This window comes from Gracilinanus agilis, chromosome 3, assembly GCF_016433145.1.
Source record: "Gracilinanus agilis isolate LMUSP501 chromosome 3, AgileGrace, whole genome shotgun sequence".
Classification (NCBI taxonomy): Eukaryota; Metazoa; Chordata; class Mammalia; order Didelphimorphia; family Didelphidae; genus Gracilinanus; species Gracilinanus agilis.
The window spans coordinates 311,911,903-311,933,758 of NC_058132.1; the positions used below are offsets into that span (position 1 = coordinate 311,911,903).

General features: G+C 38.6%; 1 long non-coding RNA gene across 1 annotated transcript in view; it reads left to right on the top strand.

Moving 5' to 3' along the window:
* LOC123242302 overlaps nt 1-21,856 on the top strand; it is a 118,894-nt gene that overhangs the window by 24,481 nt on the left and 72,557 nt on the right. Inside the window, exon 3 of the long non-coding RNA XR_006505814.1 lies at nt 1,034-1,133. This is a non-coding gene — a long non-coding RNA (uncharacterized LOC123242302). The remainder of the gene's footprint in view (nt 1-1,033; nt 1,134-21,856) is intronic.

Below are 21,856 nucleotides of genomic sequence, written 5' to 3' on the forward strand. Positions count from 1 at the left end.
GAGAGAGAGAGAGAGAGAGAGAGAGAGAGAGAGAGAGAGAGAGAGAGAGAGAGAGAGAAGAACTTGAATAGTTAAGGGTTTCATAAAGGAGGTGAAATTTGAGCTGGGCCTTGAAGGATAGGTCAGATTTGGGGAGGGAGAGAACGGGATGATCAGCATCAGGAGCAAAGGGTTTGATGTACCAAAAACTATTTCTTAGAGTGACAACTAGGGCTTTCTTTCCATTCCTTGTTAAGCTTCTTCCTTTCTGTCTTGTACATTGGGTGATTATATCTATTATTACTACAGGCAAGATAACAGCTCAACATAACGATAGCTGAGTTCAATTTAGTTCACTGTAATAATCGAGTAGGAATAAGTAGTTCACTGTAATAGGCTAATAAGAATGACAAGGTATAGTAAGTACCAGTTAAGGCATATACAATTCACATACGCCATTAAGGGGAAGCATTAAGGACATGAATGAATGTAAGTGTAAATAAAGGATGTATGCTCAATAATTACAGTTGTACATCCTACTTTGTCATCTCTTCCCATCAGGATAGGGCTTAGCTAAAAATGCCTTCCTCCCTTCTCTACCTGTGCCTTCCCCCTCCCTACTTCTCAGGTTCATTATTTAGTGTGCTGTTCAGTGTATCATGCTTACAGGGTGTGTGCAAACTGGTTATAAGGGGTATAATTTGCAGAAAAGGAGGCTGTGCACTAAAGGCCCTGTGATGAATGATAAATCCTATATCAATGGAGTGGTTAAGAAAGATTTAATGAAGGAGGTGAAATGAGGGATGGGTAGGGGGAAAAGGAGAAGAGCAATCTAGGAGGAGAGAATGGTCTAGGTCACTCTAGGCGTTTTCCTAGGTCTTCTGCAACTGGCATTTGAACTAGGACTAGAATTCAGGTGCCCCGCTTTCTACCCCAGGTTGATATCCTCTCAATCTGCTTTTGTCAGAAAATTCTTAGAATGGAAAGCCAGTGGGGTGGGTTGTTCTGATTCCTATGATGGGTCAAAAGTCTTTCCGTTCTTTCTTTCTGCCAGCTGTGAAGCGGATTGGCAAAGTATCTGAAGTTCTTTGGAAAGCAAGTGTTAAAGAAAGCCCAGATTCATTTTGGAAGAATCCTTATCAATCAGTAGAATTGTGAGTATTCTTGCTAATGTCTTTTGTGTCTCTGTGTAAGGGAGTGGGGTACTACCAGGCTTGGAAGAATGAGATACCACTTACATATTAAAATGTCAGGAATTCTTAGTGTCTCTCCTAGGGGAGTGCAGGTAAATGCCTATCAACAGGATCTCTGAAAAAAAAGTGCTCATGACACATTTTAAAGTTTCATTTGCATTATTCGTATTTTTGCCATTTCTTCCTTAAGCCTAAACAAATAACACAAGAAGAAATCAAACCCTGATTTGTAGCATTTGTAGATTTCTGAGGTGTAAATGCTCACACTGATAATTTAACTCTTGGCTTGACTTCTAGCTGGTGTAGTCTCTCCCCAGTAATGCCTATAACTGTTCAGAGGGATGATTGAAAATCTATAGTGGGAACTTCCTTCCCAGGGGTTTAGGCAAACAAATCACCCTGGGAGGAATACAGTTTAACCCTTTAATAATTCCTCATCTGCATAATGAAGGGGTTGGACTAAATGACCTTTGTGCTTCTCCCAGCTTTATAGCTATGGAACTACAAATCTATTACCATCTCAGTGAATTACTAGGTCAATTCCTTTTCCCCCAGGCCAAATTTGTACTCAAGTTTTCCTTACTTCAGGCCTAGCACTCTATTCACTGAGCCACCTAGCTGCACCCAGACATCCATTCTCAAATGGAGCTCAAGGGTAACATTATTTTTCCTGACCATACATATTTGTTATAAAGAAGCTCTTGTCTACTCAGGAAGGAAGGGAGGAAGGTGAATTTATTGGGTAGGAGCAGACATGAAAAAAAAAGGATATTTTATTCATTAAAATGAATTAATTCCCAATGGCTACATAAATAAGTTTATATGGTCATATTGATTCTCATTAATAAATTTTCAGTTGAACATTTGTTTATTTAAAGGTGCCAGTCACTTGAGGATCAACCTAAGTTCTGAGATATTCATCACCAGAAAGCTGATTACCAGATGGTGAATGTGTAGGGGTGTGTGTGTGTGTGTGTGTGTGTGTGTGTGTGTGTGTGTGTGTGTGTAGACTTGAACAATTCTAAAGCAATTACCAGTGAATGGAGGGGCTTCATGCTCAGTGAAAGCAATGCCATCCTGATGAAATCACGGATCTTCTGAAGTTTTAAAGGAAAAGCAGCAACACAAGGAATTCAGGTGTTATCCCTAATCACGAGGGCTCAATGTCTCTCTCTACACCACCTTCTTAGCTAGTGTAGTAACTCTCTCAAGTAGGCCAGCCACTCTGGATTCATCCTCTCTTGAAGATGTTTATATAATACAAAACTAGCATTACAAAGCACCTACTATGTGTCAGGGACCCGCTAAGTGCTTTTTTTACAAATATTACTTTATTTGATCCTTATAACAATCCTGATAAGTGGATGTTATCATTATCCTCATTTTATGGTTGAGGAAACTGAAGGAAACAGAGGTTAAATGATTTGACTAGAGTCAAGTGTCTAAGGCTAGATTTGAATTCAGGACATCTTGACCCCAAGTCCATCATGCGATCCACAGTGCTGCTTAGCTGTCCTACCAAGAAATGGTCAGAATCAAAAGACAATTTTGTCAGCATGGATGATTTACTTTTCTAGCCTTATTTCACTCTATTTTCTTCTGTGTACTATCCATTCCAACCAAATTGTACCACTAGCTGGCCTCTGAACTTATCTTATCCTCTGCCACCTTCCTATGCCCATTAGAATGGACCATTGCCCTTCTTCCTGTATCTATCTGTTGGAGCCTGTTGGACTTTTTAAAGACACAATTCAGGTTCTAACTCCTGTTTAAAAAGCCTTCTTCAGTTCCCACTCCCCTTAGAAATTACTTTCTTCTTAAATTTCTCATATCTTTGAAGATTTTTGAGTAGGTCAGTGACATGGTTAGAGATTTGTTTAGGCAATATTAATTTGGCAGCTCTGTATTTGACAGGTTGGCGAGAGATGAGACTCGAGGTTAGATACCATGTGCCCAATCAACCATTTCCTTTGTCAGGTTCTCTCCTCAGATCCTACTCCATTGACAGTTGTGTTTCATTTGCAGGGCCAGACATTCTTACTTCCCTATAGTTTTAATTATCCTGTGCTTCAATACAATTTTATTCTAAATACTAAATACTCCCAAGTTGACCATTCTGTCACTCATTTCAACTTTGATGTAATTTCACTCTCTCCGGCCATCAACCAGTTGTTATCACCTATACCTTTCACTTATTTCTTTTTGAACTCCTTTTCTCTGGAGATGGTATGATTTAAGGAGTCCATAAACCACCCCACCCACAACAAGAGTCAGATGACTTTTCTATATCTTAGCCCAGGCAAGCTTCTTCATCCTTTGTAGTGTTAGAAACATGTTACTTGTGGAACCCAAGAACTCAAGTCCCTCTTGACTGTGGAACATTTTTAATATTTCTTTAACATTCTTTGAAGAATAATTTTATTTTTGTTGATGCTTCTTGCTTATTCTTCATATCACGTTTATATGATATAGCCCTTCAGTATCTTCTGATAACAAAGAAAAACAGTTAAGCAGACCCTTGACAGCTGATCTAAAGTTCCTCACCTCCCTAAGGAAAAGAGAGATGTGTGTTTAATCTTTTTTCTTGAACCAAGATTGTTTATTACAATTAATCTGAATTTAGCTGCCTCCTGGTGTGGTTTTCATTTAAATTATTATCATCATTGTGTTTTTTTCTCATGGTTCTACTCTCTTCCCCTGCATAACTTCATATAAATCTTCTCATATGGTCTATGAATTCCCATTTGTCATTTCTTATAGTATAGTAATGTCCTCCTATTCCATCCATGCACCATAATTTGTTCAACTATTTCTTAGTTGCCCCCCTCACCAACTTTATTTCCATTTTTTTCCTTACCGAAAGGAATGTTGCAGCAGTCATCAAAACAATATGGTACTGGCTAAGAGACAGAAGGGAGGATCAGTGGAATAGACTTGGGGTAAGTGACGTTAGCAAGACAGTGTATGATAAACCCAAACAGCCCAAATTTTGGGACAAAAATCCAAAAGGAATGTTATTAGGAACATTGTGTGGTATATGAGACCTTGCTTTCCTTCCTGAAGTATATGTCCAGTTTTGTTATAACTGGGTAAAAGGATCTAAATGATTTTGGCATTTTCCCAAAATGCTTACCAAAATATTTGGGCTGTTCACTGACTAACAATGTTAAGGTTCCTGATTTCTCACAGCACTTGGAGCACTGATTATTGCTGCCTTTTGCCATCTTTGCTAATTTGGCAAATGAGTGTGAGATCAAATCTCAGAGTTGTTTTAATTTGCATTTATCTTATTATTAATTTGGAATATTTTATGTAGTTGTTAATTATTTAAATTTTCTGAAAATAATTTGTTCTTATCCTTTGGCCACTTATTTCTTAGGGAATCAGTGATACTCTACAGTGTATGAACATCCTACCTTGCTTTCTGATAGGACGGGGAAGTGAATGTAAAGACCTTACTTTTCAAACTTTCCCATTTCATTTAGATATCATCTGCCCATAGGAAATATGACTATTAGAAAATGATTTTCCTCAATCTAGTTATTCGCCCAAATGACATTGCCAGAGGAAGCAATAAAGAGGCTAGTTAGTCTGATTTCAGTCAGCGTTATGGCGTAAGTCTCCAAGAAACCTGGTCCATATAACAAAAATATATTCTCAGGGGGCAGCTGGGTGGCTCAGTGGATTGAGAGCCAAGCCTAGAGATGGGAGGTCCTAGGTCCAAATCTGGCCTCAGGCACTTCTCAGCTGTGTGACTCTGGGCAAGTCACTTGACCCCCATTGCCTAGCCTGTGCCACTCTTCTCCCCTGGGGCCAATATACAGTATTGACTCCAAGATGGAAGGTAAGGGTTTTTTTTTTTTTTTAAATATTCTCACTCTTAATCCAAAGTCTTTCTGACTTCACATAACAGTATATATGTGCTCCATTATTTAATTGCACAGGGTCACTCAGATGTCTTGAATTATTTTGAGCTTTCTAATTAGTTTATTTCAGAAGTATCTATCAACTAGCATAAACATTCTGGGATACCTGGGTGCCAAAATTGTCACTGATTCTGCCTTGGTTCCCTCTAGGCATAGACTAAACTAACTACATTACAATTACACGATATTGAATGGTATAATATTGAATTAAGTCTAGGAGTAATTATATATAGCTTACAGATCAAGAAGCCAGAATCTTTGACTACTTAATAATCATCCCATTCCTGCTTATCTCCACTTTAGAGATAGACATCTTAGATTATACTGAAAGTGATCATTTCTAGCCTTAAACTTATTTTGACCCTCAATATTGCTGACCGTTAGTCTGGCCAGACAAACAGTTGGGATCCTCAGTCAGATTTTGGGGATAAGAAGAACAGATAGACTGAGGATCTTACCAGTTCCCTAATTAAGCTCTTAAGGGCTAAGGACTTGATAGCACTCCATTCAGACTATCTTTTTTTTGGGGAAAAGTTTTTCTTTTAAGTATATATCAGCAGAGGGAAAATAGACTGAAATAAGCTTTGACTGTTCCTAGTATGAGAAAATAATGCACTGGTTATCCTATCTCCTGGTTTGAGAAATACTTTCATAAATCTTATATTAAATCTTGGCAAAGTTATGAGAATATAAAAATGTGGAAGCAGCACGGTTTAATAGAAAGAATGATGAACTTGGAATCAAGAGGTATGGGTTTGAAGCCTGGCTTTGACACTAACTCTCACTCTTGCAAAAATCAAGTACTATGATCATATGATCTATAACTAGAAGGGACTTCAGAAACATGTTAGCCTCAGTCTTTATTTTTACAAATGAGGAATTTGTTGAAGTGACTTACCCACAGACTCACAAGTAGTAGAGACAGAATTTGAATCCAGGTCCTCCAACTCTAAATGGTATTCTTTCCACCCGCCCTATTATGGGAGACACAAAATTAATTGATAATGGTGATTTTATATCTCACACTATCTTAATGAATAATGTTAAGAAAAGGCATAGTGAGGTTTTGTAACAGGATTATTCTCTTTAAGACTGTATATCTCAACACTTGGTTTAGGAAATATCAATTAGCTTTGAATTAGTGAAAAAGATTAAATTATACAATTTTAAAAAGAGAAGGCAGTGTGGCATAATAGGGCAGAGTCCTACCCAGCCCAGTCTTACTCTGTTCTGTGGAAGAATCAGGAAGACCTAGTTTCAAATGAAGCCTCTGATACCTATTACTTTTGTGATCAGAGTTAGGACATTTAACCTCTCTGAAAACTAGTTTCCTCATCTGAAAAATGGGGATAATAATAACTATAAGTATCTACTTAACAGCATTGTTGTGAGGCTCAAATGAGATGATGAATAATGTTTTGCAAACCTTCAGGCACAATGTAAATGTGAGATAATTAATATTGAATAATTTTTCAGTTCTAGAGGGTGCCAATTTAACTTAATGGCCCCTACAAAAAAATTTCCAAATACCCAGCAGAACACACAAAAAAAGATTCCATGTGAAATCCCAAATCTCCATTTCATACTACTTGCTTTTTTAAAAAGGGTACAATAAATTTTACATGTTGTTTTAAAAATTGTCCTGCTTGAAAGTGCTTCCTTCTGAACTTCTGTGCATTTATAAAAATGTTATACTGGCAATCTTTTTTTTCCCCTCCATCATTATTACTAACCTTGGTCATTCTCTGTTCCCTCCATGATTAAAAACTGTGAGAAGGAAGGAGGAAGCCACCCAACCTTGTAGTGTAGGGGGTATCCCCATATATGTTGTGAAGCCCCATGGGTTGGAAGAGACTGCCCTAGTGTAGATGAAAGGGAGGCAGAATAAATATCTCTAGCCTCTTTCCTCCCAACCCTTCTCTAAAATAGGCTTTAATTCCTGCCAGTAGGGGAAGCTCTGTTCTCAGAGAGAGAGGGCACTGACATAGAATTATAAATCTGCTCTGTTAAATATTATTAATCTAGGAATATAATCACATTCAATCTAACTCCCAATCTAAGCATTGTATCCAAGGTTTGACTCCTTTTCTACCAAATGCCAGTTCCAAAATAAACACACAAAGTGAATAGCCAAGAAACCCATTTATCCAAATCATAACAAAAAGAAGAAACCGGAGAAAGTTTGTATAGAAGAATAAATAACAGACAATACAGAGTGAAGGAGCATTCCCATGGGGAAAGAGATAACACAACCAAAAGAGAATTCTAGATCTTCGCCAAGGGAAAACTCTCTGAAATCTCTAGTGTGGCAAGCTGGGGGCAGGGGCATGATGGAGATTGCTGCTTCCTCATATCTTTCCAGAGTCTTTTCCTTAAGCCACCTGAATTGGACCTGGCTTTTCCATCTTCCTTCTTGAACTGGAAGCCAAAAGTGTCCACAGAAACCTTTTTCTAAAAGCTAGAAGCATCTTTTTTTTTTTAAACCCTTACCTTCCGTCCAAGGCAGAAGAGTGGTGAGTAATGGGGGTCAAGTGACTTGCCCAGGGTCACACAGTTGGGAAGTGTCTGAGGTCAGATTTGAACCCAGGACCTCCTGTCTCTAGGCCTGGCTCTCAATCCACTGAGCTACCCAGCTGCTCCCTAGAAGCCAGAAGAATCTTAAAGAAGACTGGATGAGAATCAAAGTCCTCTTATTTTCACCAACTCCACCCTGCCTCTCACACAGGGCAATGCTTTGAACTCCACCAATAAGGAGGGAATCCCATGCCAATGAACTTTGGGATAGCTTTTATAGTATCAGAATAAATCCACAAAGTGGCCATGGCTAAAAATGAATGAAGGTGTCTCATGCCCACTGAGAATATAGTTAGTCACTGCATTGATCAGAGTTCTGATGTTTTTCATTGTCGTTTCCTATCTCACAATGATGAGGGCATTGTGAAAATTGTTTTCATTCTGCTTACTTTGTTCTGTATCACATACAGTAAATTCACTCAAGTTTCCTTGCATCCTTTTTTTTAACCCTTACCTTCCATCTTGGAATCAATACTGTGCATTGGTTCCAAAAGCAGAAGAGCAGTAAGGGCTAGCAATGGGGGTTAAGTGACTTACCCAGGATCACACAGCAAGGAAGCGTCTGAGGCCAGATTTGAATCATGGACCTCTTGTCTGTAGGCCTGGCTCTCAATCCACTGATCCACCCAGCTGCCTACATTCTTGCATTCTTCATATTTGTTTCTTCTGGGACAATAATTATCCATTACATTAAAAAGTTATTATTAATATTAGTACCTACAACTTACATGCAACTCTATTCAGGATGACCAAGTTGCCTAGTGGAGATTATTAAAGGCTCTGCTTTACTGAATAGATAAGAATTATTTGTGAAGAACACACCAAAATATCAGGCTAAGTGGAACCTTTTGGATAATGCTGGGGTCCAACTGTATCCCAGGAAGGAGGTGTTAGCAGTGGCTAGCAGCTGCTCATAATTGATTTATTAAGAAGGGAATTCATTTAGCCCTATTAAGACTCAAAAACATTTAAAAATAGTCACTTTGTTGAGCAATTCAAATAAGAAAAATAGTCCTCTTGTGTAAATTCAAACCCATTTGGAAGCCTTGTGCTTTGAACTCATGGTTTCCCATCGCTAACCTCTAATTCCAGGTCTTAGACCACCAGTTGCCTCTGGCCCTAGCTACTTGTTACGTTCTGGCAACTAAAGCCACTGTCTTAATAAGGTCATCACTTATGCTTGTTACCAGCTGGCCCCTCACCACCAGAACTGTGACCTCTTCGGGCGGCCCATGCCCTGTCCACATAGTCCTACCCTGTATCATCCTGCTCCAGGGAGGACTGTCAGAAACAGCTGTTGACCTGTCCTTAACTACACCCTGGAATAAGGCCAGTGGTAAGAGGACACTGGCCTTTCCTCAAACTGCATTTAAGTGATTTATATATAAATAATACTTTAAAAGTGTTTGAAAAATATTTTCTTCTCTTAAGCAAATATTCTGCTTATTTTTATTTATTTTGTTAACTTTTTTCCCCTTCAAAATCTTTCATAGATGGCACAAAAACAAATATACTTCTGGCCACGTAGGCCTAAATTCTTACAAATTAACTTGCAATGTCTAAGTTAATGACGTTGTCATGTAGTTTGTAAATGTTTAAAATCATGAACATTCACACGGTAGCATTAACCTGTGTTACTGACTCATACAGATAAAATAACACCAAGTAGTTGAAGCCTAGACCAGCTGGCTAATAACTGATGTGGTAATCTGGAATGCTAGAAGAATTAATGGTGAATAATGATTAGAATGCTAACTGGTGTTGTTTCTAAAATCACGAACCTTCTCCACCCCTAAGAATAAACTTTGTAATTAGAGAAATGGAGAAAAGGGAATATGTCAAAGTTTATGTTAACAGAAGTTCCCATATGGATCTGAGATGGTTGAAGCTATTATTCCTGCTACATGAGGGCCATCTGCTTCCTTATATTGGCATCATTTAACATCCACAGGATGGAAAAACATGCCTTGAATTTTGAGCAAAGCTTGGACTGGTAGAGCTAATTCTGATGAGAGAATAAGAGACTCTCCGGGCTGGAAAAGGGACCTCCGAGGTCATTTAGTTCAACGTATATCTGAATCAGATATGTAGTATCCCTGATGAGTAGTCACCCAGTCCCTGATAGAAGTCTTCCAATGGACCAAGATGCATTTCACTTCATTTTTGGACAGTTATGTGTCTCAATGCAGGCTAAGAAAATATTAGAGTTATAGGCTGCTATGAATCCTACTTTAGACTAATGTTGACTTTGCAGTACACTACAACCAGGGGTGTGCTGGAAAATTTGAACAATTTACTCTCAAAAAAAAGTTTGTACAATATACTTTAAAGCTCAGTGTGCATTATTAACATTTTCTACATTATTTTCTTAATTCCAGATAATCAACAAACAAGAAACCAAACCTTGATTTGTAATGTTTGCCAATTTCTTTGTTATAAATGTTCATGCTGAAAATTTAACAATTGGTTCTTAAGAATGAATTTGAAATTGTATGAACTGATGTGGAATGAAGTGAGCAGAAGTGTGGGGACTTATACAATGACTTTAATAATGTAATGGAAAACTACTGTGAAGGACTAATACCTGTGATTAAAGCAATGATCAGTCACAACTCCAAAGGATGAATGATGAATTCTTTCCCTCTCCCCCTCCGTACCTTTTGACAGAGGAGTTTGAGAACAGAGATGCAGAACAGTAGAATGATATGCTATGACATACAGCTAGATCAATAAATGTACATTTTTGACATGAAAAAAAAAGAATGAGTTTGAGCTGGCTCTAACACAGTCCAGAAAAACCCTTGGGTCTTTGCTATAGGAATTTTTGTCTAGCTGTAGCCCATCATCCTGTACTTGTGGGGTTGCTTTTTTTGAATCCAAGTGAAGAACTTCAGTCTTATTTCTATTACAGCTGATCTATATTAGATTCAAATATCTTAGTGCCTTAGATTTAGTGTCTTAGCCTTGTAAGATCTTTTTGGATTCTGTTACCTCACATATTAGCTCTTCCCACCAGCTTTGTGTCATCTGAAAATTTGGTTAACGGGCCATCTACACCTTTATCCACTCTACACGGGATCTTCTTCCAAGATGACATTGACCTAATAATGATTATTTTTTGGGTCTGGCTATACAAACAGTTTCAATTCTCCCCTCCCAGTACTAGAGGTACTTGTTTCCATTTAATTCATTTCTGTCTTCTTTATGAAAATAGCCTCATGTTAGTGGTGTGCTGGTAAATTTATAACAACAACTTTCTAGAAAATTCCCCCCCCCTCATTGTATAAGTACATTTAATTATTAACAATTTCTCCATTTTTTTAAAGTCTAGATATCAACAAAACAAATGATGCCCTGGTTTGTATTTTTTCTTGCCAGATTTCTAAGAGTAAATGCTCACACTCCAAATTTAATAATCGGTTCCCTGACTGAGCTGGCTCCAGCATAGCCCTGAATGGAACTTTTATTCTTTCCCTGCTCAGATGTCCTGATTTGAGCTGGGAACTGGGATGCAGAGGGAATGTTTTACATTTGGGGGCTGCTGCAGGACCAGCAGAGGGCAGTAGTGACCTGCCTGTGCATCTGGGGAGTTTGCTGTTCAAAGATGTGGGAAACCATTAACCACTGAGAGTACCATAATTCTTCTCATTCATATGAAACTACAGAATTCTATTTAACTGCTGGTGGGGAATGTATAAAGATCCCCAGGCCCGGTAGGAAGAATGACTGAGGTTCAAATCATTCATTTGATACAGTTGTCTAATTGCGGGCAAACCACTTCATCTTTTTTAAGCTTTAGTTGCCTCATTCTCTAAAATGGGGTGATGAGGATAGTATTTTTACCTTGTTAGGATATTGTGAAGATGAAAAACATTAATGTATATAAACCTTAAATTCACTAGTTAAACCAACATTTGTGAAGTCCAAGGCACTGTGCTAGGCACTAGGGATACAAAGACAAAAATAGCACCATCTCTCACCTTAAGGATTTTAGGGTCTACTGGGTAGTTATAACATGCACACAGATAATAAATACAAAACAATGAGAAATAATTTCAAAAGGGAAAAAGCATCAACAATGAGATGATGGGGAAAAGCTTCATGGAGGGGATGGCAATGAGCTGATTTTAAAAGGAAGCTAGGGGCTTTAAGGGTTCAATGGATAGAGTGCCCGTCCTGGAGTCAGAAAGATCTAAAATAAATCAGCCTCAAACACTTACTAGCTGTGTAGCCCTGGAAAAGTCACTTAACCCTGTTTGTCTCAGTTTCCTCATCTGTAAAATAACTTAAAGAAGGAAATGGCAAGTATCTGTTGAAACTCTTATCTTCTATCTTAGAATCAGAACTGTATACTGGTTTTAAGGCAGAAGAGTGGCAAGGGCTGGGCAATGACGGTTAAGGGACCTGCCCAGGGTCACACAGCTAGGAAGTGTCTGAGGCCAGGTTTGAACCATTCTAGTATCTTTTCCAAGAAAACGCCAAATGGGGTTTCAAAGATTTAGACAACTGACATGACTGAACAACAACAAAGGGACTCTAAAAGGTGGAGGTTAAGAGGGAGTGTATTCTAGCCCTCTGTGCAAAGGCACAGAGATGAGAGGCAGGATATTACATATAATAGTTATAGAAAAAGAGTTTTAGGGGTTGAAGGGACCTCAGAAACCATTAGATCCAACCCTCTAATCTTAATAGATGAGAAAATTGAGATCCAGAGAGATGAAAGGACTTGCCCAAATTCGTATAGGTAGTATGACGCTGAGTTGGATTCAAAACCCAGGACCTCTGTCAGAATGTGACAAATGCAAAGAAGAATCTAAATAGGAATATGAGAGATTTAGGAAGTAAAGGTTCTCCTGGGGACATTCGAGAAGACTTCTTTGAGGAGATGCCACTTGAGCTGTGCATTTAAGGAAAGGAACAATTAATACAGGTACAGAAGTAAATTTATTTCTGATAATGAATTTGAGAAATGAGGGGTGCAAATGCACTCAAGAAGAAGGGAGCAAGATAAAGCTGGGGGATGGAGAGTTTTCCAGTTTGGCTAAAATGTACCACATGGAGGAGAACAATGGTAGATAAGTCTAGAAAGGCAGGTTGGAACCAAGTCGTCAAATCAACCAGCACTTATTATGTGCCAGGCACTGTATTAAGTGATGGACCATAGAGGGCTTAGAATGTTGCAGTAATGAGTTTGCATTAAGAATGTTGCTGTAATGAGTTTGCATTATATATCCCATAGGCAATGAATCACTGATTATTTTAAGAAGATGCTCAATTTTTACATATTTGCATTCAGGAGATTATTTTGGTGGTTGTCTGAAGTTGGGGTTGGAAAGGAGGAGAAACTTAAGGCAGGGAGGCCAGTCAGTTATTGCAATAGATGAGAAACAATGGGGATCTCACTTAGGATGGTAGTAGTAGCAACTGAACGGAGGAGACAGATGTGGGGGAGATATTGTGGAGATACAACTGACAGGGCTGGGCAACTTGACAGACTTAATGTCATGAGGGAAGGAGAGTAAAGAGCTGAAGAGAACTCTGAGGTTTCCAGCTTGGGCAATTGGGAGGAAGTTGTTTTGCCAATTGAGATAGTAAAGTTAGGAGAGGAAAGGTTTTGTGGGGAGGATCGTACATTCGGTTTTGGACATGCTAGATCTGAGATGTTCATTAGAAAGATGGAAGCTCAAGATGGAAGCTCAGGGGGATAGATCCATGATGATTCATGTACGATGGCCCCAAAGTCTTAATGTAGTCTAAAGCTTAGCTCAGAACTGCACCAAGACTTTTAGGACATGAAACCAGCTACTAAGTGGCATGAGGAATAGAGTGCTGGTTTTAGGGATAGAGAGATGAGTACTGTAAGATTTAAATTAATATCCAATAACTCCAAGTATTGTCTTTTATAAGATTTATTAATAATCACTTGAAGTAAAAGAAATAAAAAGAACAAAAGTAACAATCTGAGTAAAGAAAAGTTTTCTGGACCATATTCACGGGAAAAGAGAGAGGGGCAGGGGATCACACACAAACTTTATCTCCGAAATGTAAGGACATAACGTGAGAAGGAACATGGGAAGCTGGGATTTAGAGTCCTGGGGGTCAAATTCTAATTATACAATACAGATCCAGCCTCAAATGCTTATTAGCTGTGTGACTGGACAAGTTATTAAACTTCTCTGATCCTCAGTTTCCTCATCTACAAAATAGGGGTAATAATTGTACCTACCTGATGGGGTTATTGAGAAGACCAAATGATACAACACAAATATATGGCTTTGCAAATGTTACAGTTTACATTATAAATGTTAATTATTGTAATTATTATGCATATAGATTTGGGAATCATCCTCATAGAAATAATTATTGAAGCCTGAGGAAGTAAATGAAATTATGGAGAGAAGTAGATAGAGGAGAGAAGAGATGTTGTTGTGGGGCAAAATAGAAAATGTCTTTTTAGGAACCCAAGGCCTATGAAAAACCATCAAAAATGGTTCATAGATCCTTTTTAGCTCTAACTTCCTCTCTAATGGCTACCCAAATGATCTTTTCATTCCCCTCTTATCTTTCTTTCCTTTCTTATTTCCAATTCCGGTCTCTCTTCTTATCTGCTTCATAAAAGCTCTCTGCTTAACCTGACTTCAGATACCTCTCCTGTATTTTAGACTTGCCATCCACTCTGTGCCCATTGTTTTCCTTGAGTAAGGATCCTATCACTCACTCCTTCTTCCCCACTTGTCCAATATGTTCATAGACCAACACACTTCCTCCTCAGCCTCCTTTCTGTTGTAGCCTGTTCATTGTGGAGCTCTTCATTTAAGTCCATGACACCATTTAATGTCCCCAGTGGTACTGAAGGCCCTAAGTCTCATTGTTTAGAACTCTGGTAATCCTTTGTCCCCAGTTAACCCCATGGATTACAATAGGTACACACGAAGACTTCTTTTTTTTTTTTTAATAATAATTTTCCCCCCTAGATTACATGTCACTACAATTAAAAAAATATTCTCTTTCTGATGTTTTGCAATCTATGCTCTTTCTCTCCCTCCCATCTCTCCTTGTTTCCCAAGAAGACAGGCAATATGATATAGGTTATATATATATATATATATACATATATATATATGTGTGTGTGTATAATCATATAATACATATTTCCATGTTCATCATATCATGAAAGAAGGCATACATTGCCTACATTAGAGAAAAGTTCACGGAGGAAATCAGGTAAAGAATGTTTCAGTTTGCATTTGGGCTACATCTGTCCCTTCTGTGGTGGTGGATATATTTTTTTTTGTCATGAGTCTTTTGGAATTGTCCTAGATCTTGGCTGGCCTTGTGGATAATAGTTGTCATTCACAGTTGACCCTCTTGCATTATTGTTGTTACTTCATACAAACACTCTTCTTATTCTGCTCACGTCACTTTGCATCATTTCATACAAATCTTTCCAGGTTCTTTTGTTATCATCTTCTTTGTCATTTCTTATGTTACAATGGTATTCCATTACAAGCACATACTGCAAGTTGTTCAGCCATTCTCTAACTGATGGACATGCTTTCAGTTTCCAGTTTTTTGTCACTACAAAAAGAGTTGCTATAGATATTTTTTATGGGTAAATGCTTTCACCCTATTTTTTATCTTTTTGGGATATGGATCTAGTAGTGGTATTGCTGGGTCAGAGGGTATGCACAATTTTATGGTCCTTTGGGCATGGCTCCAGACTACTTTGCAGAATTGTTGTATCAATCACAAAGACTTTTCAGGGACATAAGAAGGAGCCCGGCCGGTGTGGCCATCAATATCATCATCAACCAACACCAAAAAAGTGAAATGAGAGAAAAAAGCAAGAACTTTTTTTGGGGGGTGGGGTGGGGTGGGGAGTTTGATAGTCAAAAGTGGGACCAAAAATGGATGGTTTGGAATACTCAACAACAACAGGAATTGATTAGAGAGAGGACAGAAATCAAATAGTTGATTTGTGGTCTTCAAATGACCCAGGTTTCACCCAGTTTGAGTATCTAGCAGAACCACACTTTGAAGTCTGTGGCCAGCTGACCTTCTCAGGAATACATAATGTACCAAGACTTCCAAATTATGTATAAGTCATTTTGGTTTTCTCTGGCTCTGAACCATTAGCTGTTTGGAATAGCAGATAAACCTGATGCAAATTGCCTGATGTAGTCATTTAGCACTTTTGGTTGCTTTCTACACTGTTGATTTCTGAAAACATGATTTGTTTCCCAAGATGTGTTCTTTAGAGGATGCCTGACTCCTCTAAGATTGCACAATACTGGTTTGTGATATCAGAAGGAAGCAGCAGAATTTCAGAGATATCTAAGGGGTGATGCTAGACCCTAACAAAAGAATCTGTAAGAAGGGGGAACTATATCATGTAAATTAAAAAAAAACCCAGTTCTGCAGGAATTCTGATTGCTAGAGCCATTCTGAACAAAAAGGAAAAGGAATGCTGAGCTGAGATTGATATATTGACCAATGTGATTTTTATCATCAAGAAGCACTTGATTGGGGGGCAACTGGGTGGCTCAGTGGATTGAGACTCAGGCCTAGAGATGGGAGGTCTTAGGTTCAAAACTGGCCTCAGACACTTCCCAGATGTGTAACCCTGGGCAAGTCACTTAACCCCTATTGCCTAGCCAAATGATGGACAAACTACAGCCCAGGAACCAGATGTGGCCCCCTGAAATGTTCTATCTGGCCTTGGGGCATTATTCCTAATCTGACGAATACAATGAGTTAGGATACAATACAATGAAACTTGGAAAGAGTTGCCTTAGAAACAGATTGACAGATGAGCATTTCCTTTCCTTTGGCCCCTCTTTAAAAAGTTTGCACATCACTGGGCCCTAGCCCTTACCATTCTTCTGCTTTGGAACCAACACAGGTAAGGGGTTTTTTTTTAAAGCACTTAATGTCAGGTTACATCTATCCCCTTTTAGGCTGAGGAAGAAGATTCCATGAGCAAACACCATCTGGAAGATAATCATTTCTTTGTCTAGAGTAGCAGGTCTTAGCCTGTGGTTTGTGGATTTCAGGAAGTACATGTCCTTGGATGGGAAAACATTACATCATTATTTTCACTCAGTACTAACTGAAAAATAGCATTTTCTTAAATTATGGATAAAACAACTCTCATTATTCTGAGGTGGGGTCTGTAGACTTCACTAGATTGCTACAGGTATCCTTGACACAAAAAAAAATGTTAAAAATCCCTGGACCAGAAGGATTGAAGATTTTGAAATTTAAAACAAATGCAAGAGTCCATCTTATCATCCGAGTCTTCAATAGAGGTGCTCTAGAAGGGATTTCAGACCTTTATTTCAGAACAAGTCAACATCACTTTTATCACCTAGAGTTTGCTTTCAGATACTCTCTTTTTGGAAGTCTAGGCTCCAAACTTTTCCCTATTAATCATTTCCAACTGGGCAAGCAGATTCACTGGATCCTAATTAAGTGAGTTCCAAATCACTTGGGCCAACTATACCTGGCTGACAATTTCTAAGCAGATGGTGAAATCTGTTGATGGATATGTGAAGCAAAGCAATCCAAATTACTGACCTCAGACTAAATATAAGTTCTATGCTGTTCTATATGGGCATAGTTTAGGGGTATAAGGCCTTTAGAATAAGGGGCCATCATTGCCTCAAATGCTTTTATTTATTTTTCTTGTCTTCTTTTCCCTAATTCTTCTTGTTCTCTGCCCTATTATTCTCCTACATTCTTAGCTTTTTCTTTCCTCTTTTCCCACTCACTTGTCTATCCTATTAAGCTTTCCACTGACACGCATGGGAATTCATAAGTCTGAAAAGTATACTATTTTTGATATTGAAGAAGCCTAGACTGATGTGCCTGGGGCATTTTAGTTTAGATAAGACATTCTTTAGATACCCTCTGTGCTCTATGACTTCCATTCCAGGCAAATAATGACTGCAAAATAAACTGAAGATGAGAGTCAGGAGTTGGTTTGGCTGTGGAAGAAGTTAAGTATGTCCCACTGATCAATTAGAGGCCTGGCTTATTGTGGGTATTCCATAAATATTCACTAATTAGATTGATGGTGATGTCAGAAGACAAGGATGTGTCATATATATATTTAGTGCAGCATTTCCTACCAACAAGGGCTTGGGACTCAGCCAGTCTGTGAGTGTCTTAACAAGGATTGTGCCAATTCAGCTCTATGGAGATGTTTGAGGAGAAAGAATGGGAGCAGGATTCTGGAGAACAGAAGAATGGGGACGTATAATATAAGAACTATGGATATCAGTGGATTATGGAGGCTGAATCATAGGTTAAGGCTTGGAAGACCAAGATGAGACTTGAGAATAAAAGATACAAGTAAAGGCATGAGAGAGCTGTACTTAGGTGTTGGTGACCAAAATGGAACACATGTAGATATGGAAGGTCAAGGTGAAGTAGATAGTCAAGAAAAAAACAATCAGGAATCAGGGAATATTTAGGCTCCAGAGAATAAAGAAGGCCATCAGTGGGTTTTAAAGACTGTAGATACAAGATACTAGTTACAACAAAACCTTGGAATTGAGACAATCTTGTTCGCAGGTCAGAAATTATATATATTCCCTACCAGGACAGAAGCCACAGTCCCAAGAGGAGGACAGATCATGGAGGGACCGCATTACTTTAGAGAGATAGTAACTAGGCAAATCCAGCTGGAGTATAGGGTTAAAAATAATTAGCCAGAAGAATTGGGATCAGGTGTCTATTATTTTTTTAATATATATTTTTTTATTAATTAATTTATTTTATTTAGAATATTTTCCCATGGTTACATGATTCATATTCTTCCCCTTTCCTCAAACTCCCCCACCCCATATAGCCAACACACAATTCCATTAGGTTTTACATGTATCATTGATCAAGGCCTATTTCCATATTATTGATAGTTGCACTAGGGTAATTGTTTAGCATCTACATCCCCAATAATATCTCCCTCAACCCATGTGTTCAAGCAGTTGTTTTTCTTCTGTGTTTCTACTCCCACAATTCTCCCTCTGGATGTGGATTGTTTTCTTTCTCATAAGTCCCTCAGAATTGTTCTGGATCCTTGCATTGCTGCTAGTAGAGAAGTCCATTATATTTGATTTTGCCACAGTGTATCAATCTCTGTGTACAATGTTCTTCTGGCTCTGCTCCTTTCACTCTGCATCAATTCCTGGAGGTGTTTCCAGTTCACATGGAATTCCTCCAGTTTGTTATTCCTTTGAGCACAATATTATTCCATCACCAGCAGTTACCACAATTTGTTCAGCTATTCCCCAGTTGAAGGGTATACCCTCGTTTTCCAGTTTCAGGTGTCTATTATGCCTAGCTCGGAAAGGATGTTTATAGAAAGGTCAGCTTGGTGTGCCAAAAGCTAAGATGGAGAGTTTATTTGAGTCAAAGTCTAGGATGCAAAGAGAATGAGTTGAAAACATCAAGAGTTCTATAAATGACTGGTATTGGTTTTTTACCCAAGAGACTATTTGATTCAATCTGATTCAAAAAGCAATTGTTAAATACTTATTATGTACAAGGTTTTATGCTAGGCACTGGGGCTACAAAGAGTCATGAAATATTCTCTGACTCTGAGGAGCTTATATTCCCTTGGGGTGGGGATATAATATGTTTCATATACATTTATATATACAGAAATAAATATAAAGTATTTTTGGAGGAAAATGAGGAAAGCATTGCCAGCTGGAGGCATGAGAAAATGTCTTATGAAGAAGGCAGTACCTGAGCTGAAGGCTGAAGAGAGATAAGGATTTCAAGAAGTAGTGATGAAGAGGGAAGGTGTTCAAGATATGGGAGCCTGTCTATGCAAAGGCAAAGAGGTGAGAAATGGCATAATGTATGGAGAAGAACAAGTAGGTCAGTTTGGCTGGAACACAGATTGCTAAAAATACTTTTCTACTGTAATGGAGAATAACCAGAGAAGTAGGCTTAAATATTAAAATGTGGGTCCAGAAGGGTGTGAGGGTGACAGGAATGACAAATGACAGGACCAAACAAGGTTGGGAGACCAGGTTTAACTACTAGGAGGTTACTGTTACTGAAGTGGCAGTTAGGCCCAACTGCCACACTGCAGTATCTAGACTAGGCCTATGGAATCCAGCAAAGTAAAGGCAAGAGTTTTATAACACTTTTAATCAGGGACAACGAAGATAAAGGGTGGGAATAGGGGTAACTACACTCTTCAGACTAAGGGCAAACCCAGGGTCAGGGAAGGGACTTAACTACACTAAACTGAGACCTAAGCAAGACAGGGCCCAGAGAAAAGCTGGAATGAAGTGGGTATCCTCTCAGCAGAGTCCAGACTCACTCCAGTGGTGTTTCTGCTCCTCCAGGACCACCAGCTGCACTCTTCCAGGTGGGTAGATTCTGGGAGCTGACCCAGTCCAAGTTGACCTGCAACTCAGGTTGGATTTAGCAGTCTCTACCAAAATCTCCCACAAGTAGGTGACGGTCTTTCCACAGGATCACTGGTAAACTGGTGTCTCCTAGGGTCAGTTGCTGCTTGCCCCCACCACCATGGAGTCTCCCTCAGTGAGCAAGCCGACAATTCCTGCTTCTTCATTCCATCTTGGAATTATCCAGCCCTTCCTGTGAGGTCTAATACTAATACTAAGCTAATAACTAAATAATCTTCCTCACAAAACTTTCTTCTCCTTTTTAAAATCACAGTTATTTTTAGATATTTCTCCCTGCACCCTGACCCTCAGTAATTATTTTCTTGTGACAAAGAAAAATAATTAAGCAAAAACAATAGACTCAGAGATCACATTTGGCAGCATATGCCATGTTCTGCTCCCATAATCTTCAACCTTTTCAAAGAAAGGAAGGAAATGCATTTTCTCTTCTCTTCTTTGGGGCTATGGTTTGTCATTAAAATCATAGTGTTTAGCAGCCACAGAAATTTCTTGAGCAAGAGAGTAACATGTTCAGATGTATCCCAAAAGAATTTCTTTTTGAAAACTTCATGGAAGACATAATGGAAAGCGGAGAGATTAAAAATGCAGAGACTCTTCAGAAACATTGAGGGCTAGCTTTTAAAAAGTATTGCCATTTGGAAAAAATGTTCTCCATCAAGCTTGAAGTAAGAAAGTATGCACTATATGATTGTTGCTTGGTCATTTCAGTCATGCCCACCCTTTCAAGACCCCATTTGGGGTTTTCTTGGTAAAGATATTGGAGTTCCTTCTCTATCTCATTTTTCAGATGAGGAAACTGAGGCAAACAGTGATTAAGTGATTTGCCCACAGTCACAGAGCTTGTAGAATTTAAGGTACAATATAAATGTGAGCTATTATGATTTAGATAGTGAAAGAGAAAAAAATAAAATACGTGAGAAAAATACCAGATGTGAAAATATGGACTCCTGGTCTTTGTGCTGTAACTCAAGGACTTAAGTTAATGTTTGTAGTTATAGTTGGAGAAACTGAGTCACTCAGTTCCTCTCCCTATTTTCCTGTTGAGTCATTCAAATAATATCATCATCTCAGGCTAAACATTAGGAAAATCATTCTCATAAATTGACCATATCAATTATCAAACCAACAGAAATCACATGATTATCTGAATCGATGCAGAAAAAGCCTTTGACAAAATACAACACCCATTTGTATTGAAATCATTAGAAAGTATAGGACTAGATAGGCAATTCCTCAAAATAATAAACAATATATATTTAAAACCATTAGCAAGTATCATCAGCAATGGGGATGAGTTAGGAACCTTCAATTAGAGTAGGATTATAGAAAGATAAACTTTGATAAGGTTAAGGTTAAGGATAGTGGATACTGTCTCCAGAGCTATTAGCATGAACCCATTCCAAGAATCTTGGAAGAGATCTTAGAATGTACAGGGAGCTAGAGGAAGCTGGTTGAGTGAGCAACGGCCGCTTCCTGTCCTTAGCTGGGAAAGGAAGTCTGCTTTCCTGAGTTTACCTACCTCAACCTGTTGTGGGAGAAGAAACCTGTAAATGGCTTTTGGAGGTTCCTGTTTCACTGAAGAGAACATTGTACACAAGATCTAGTTATACCTACTAGTTTACCAACATTGCCTAAGAAAAAGTTTTACCTGTAGATCCTGCTTGGTGGGCTCTGAGGGTTACCTCAGAGCCATATTCTGCTCTGAGTGAACTCAGTCATCTTGGGTTCATTCTGAGTA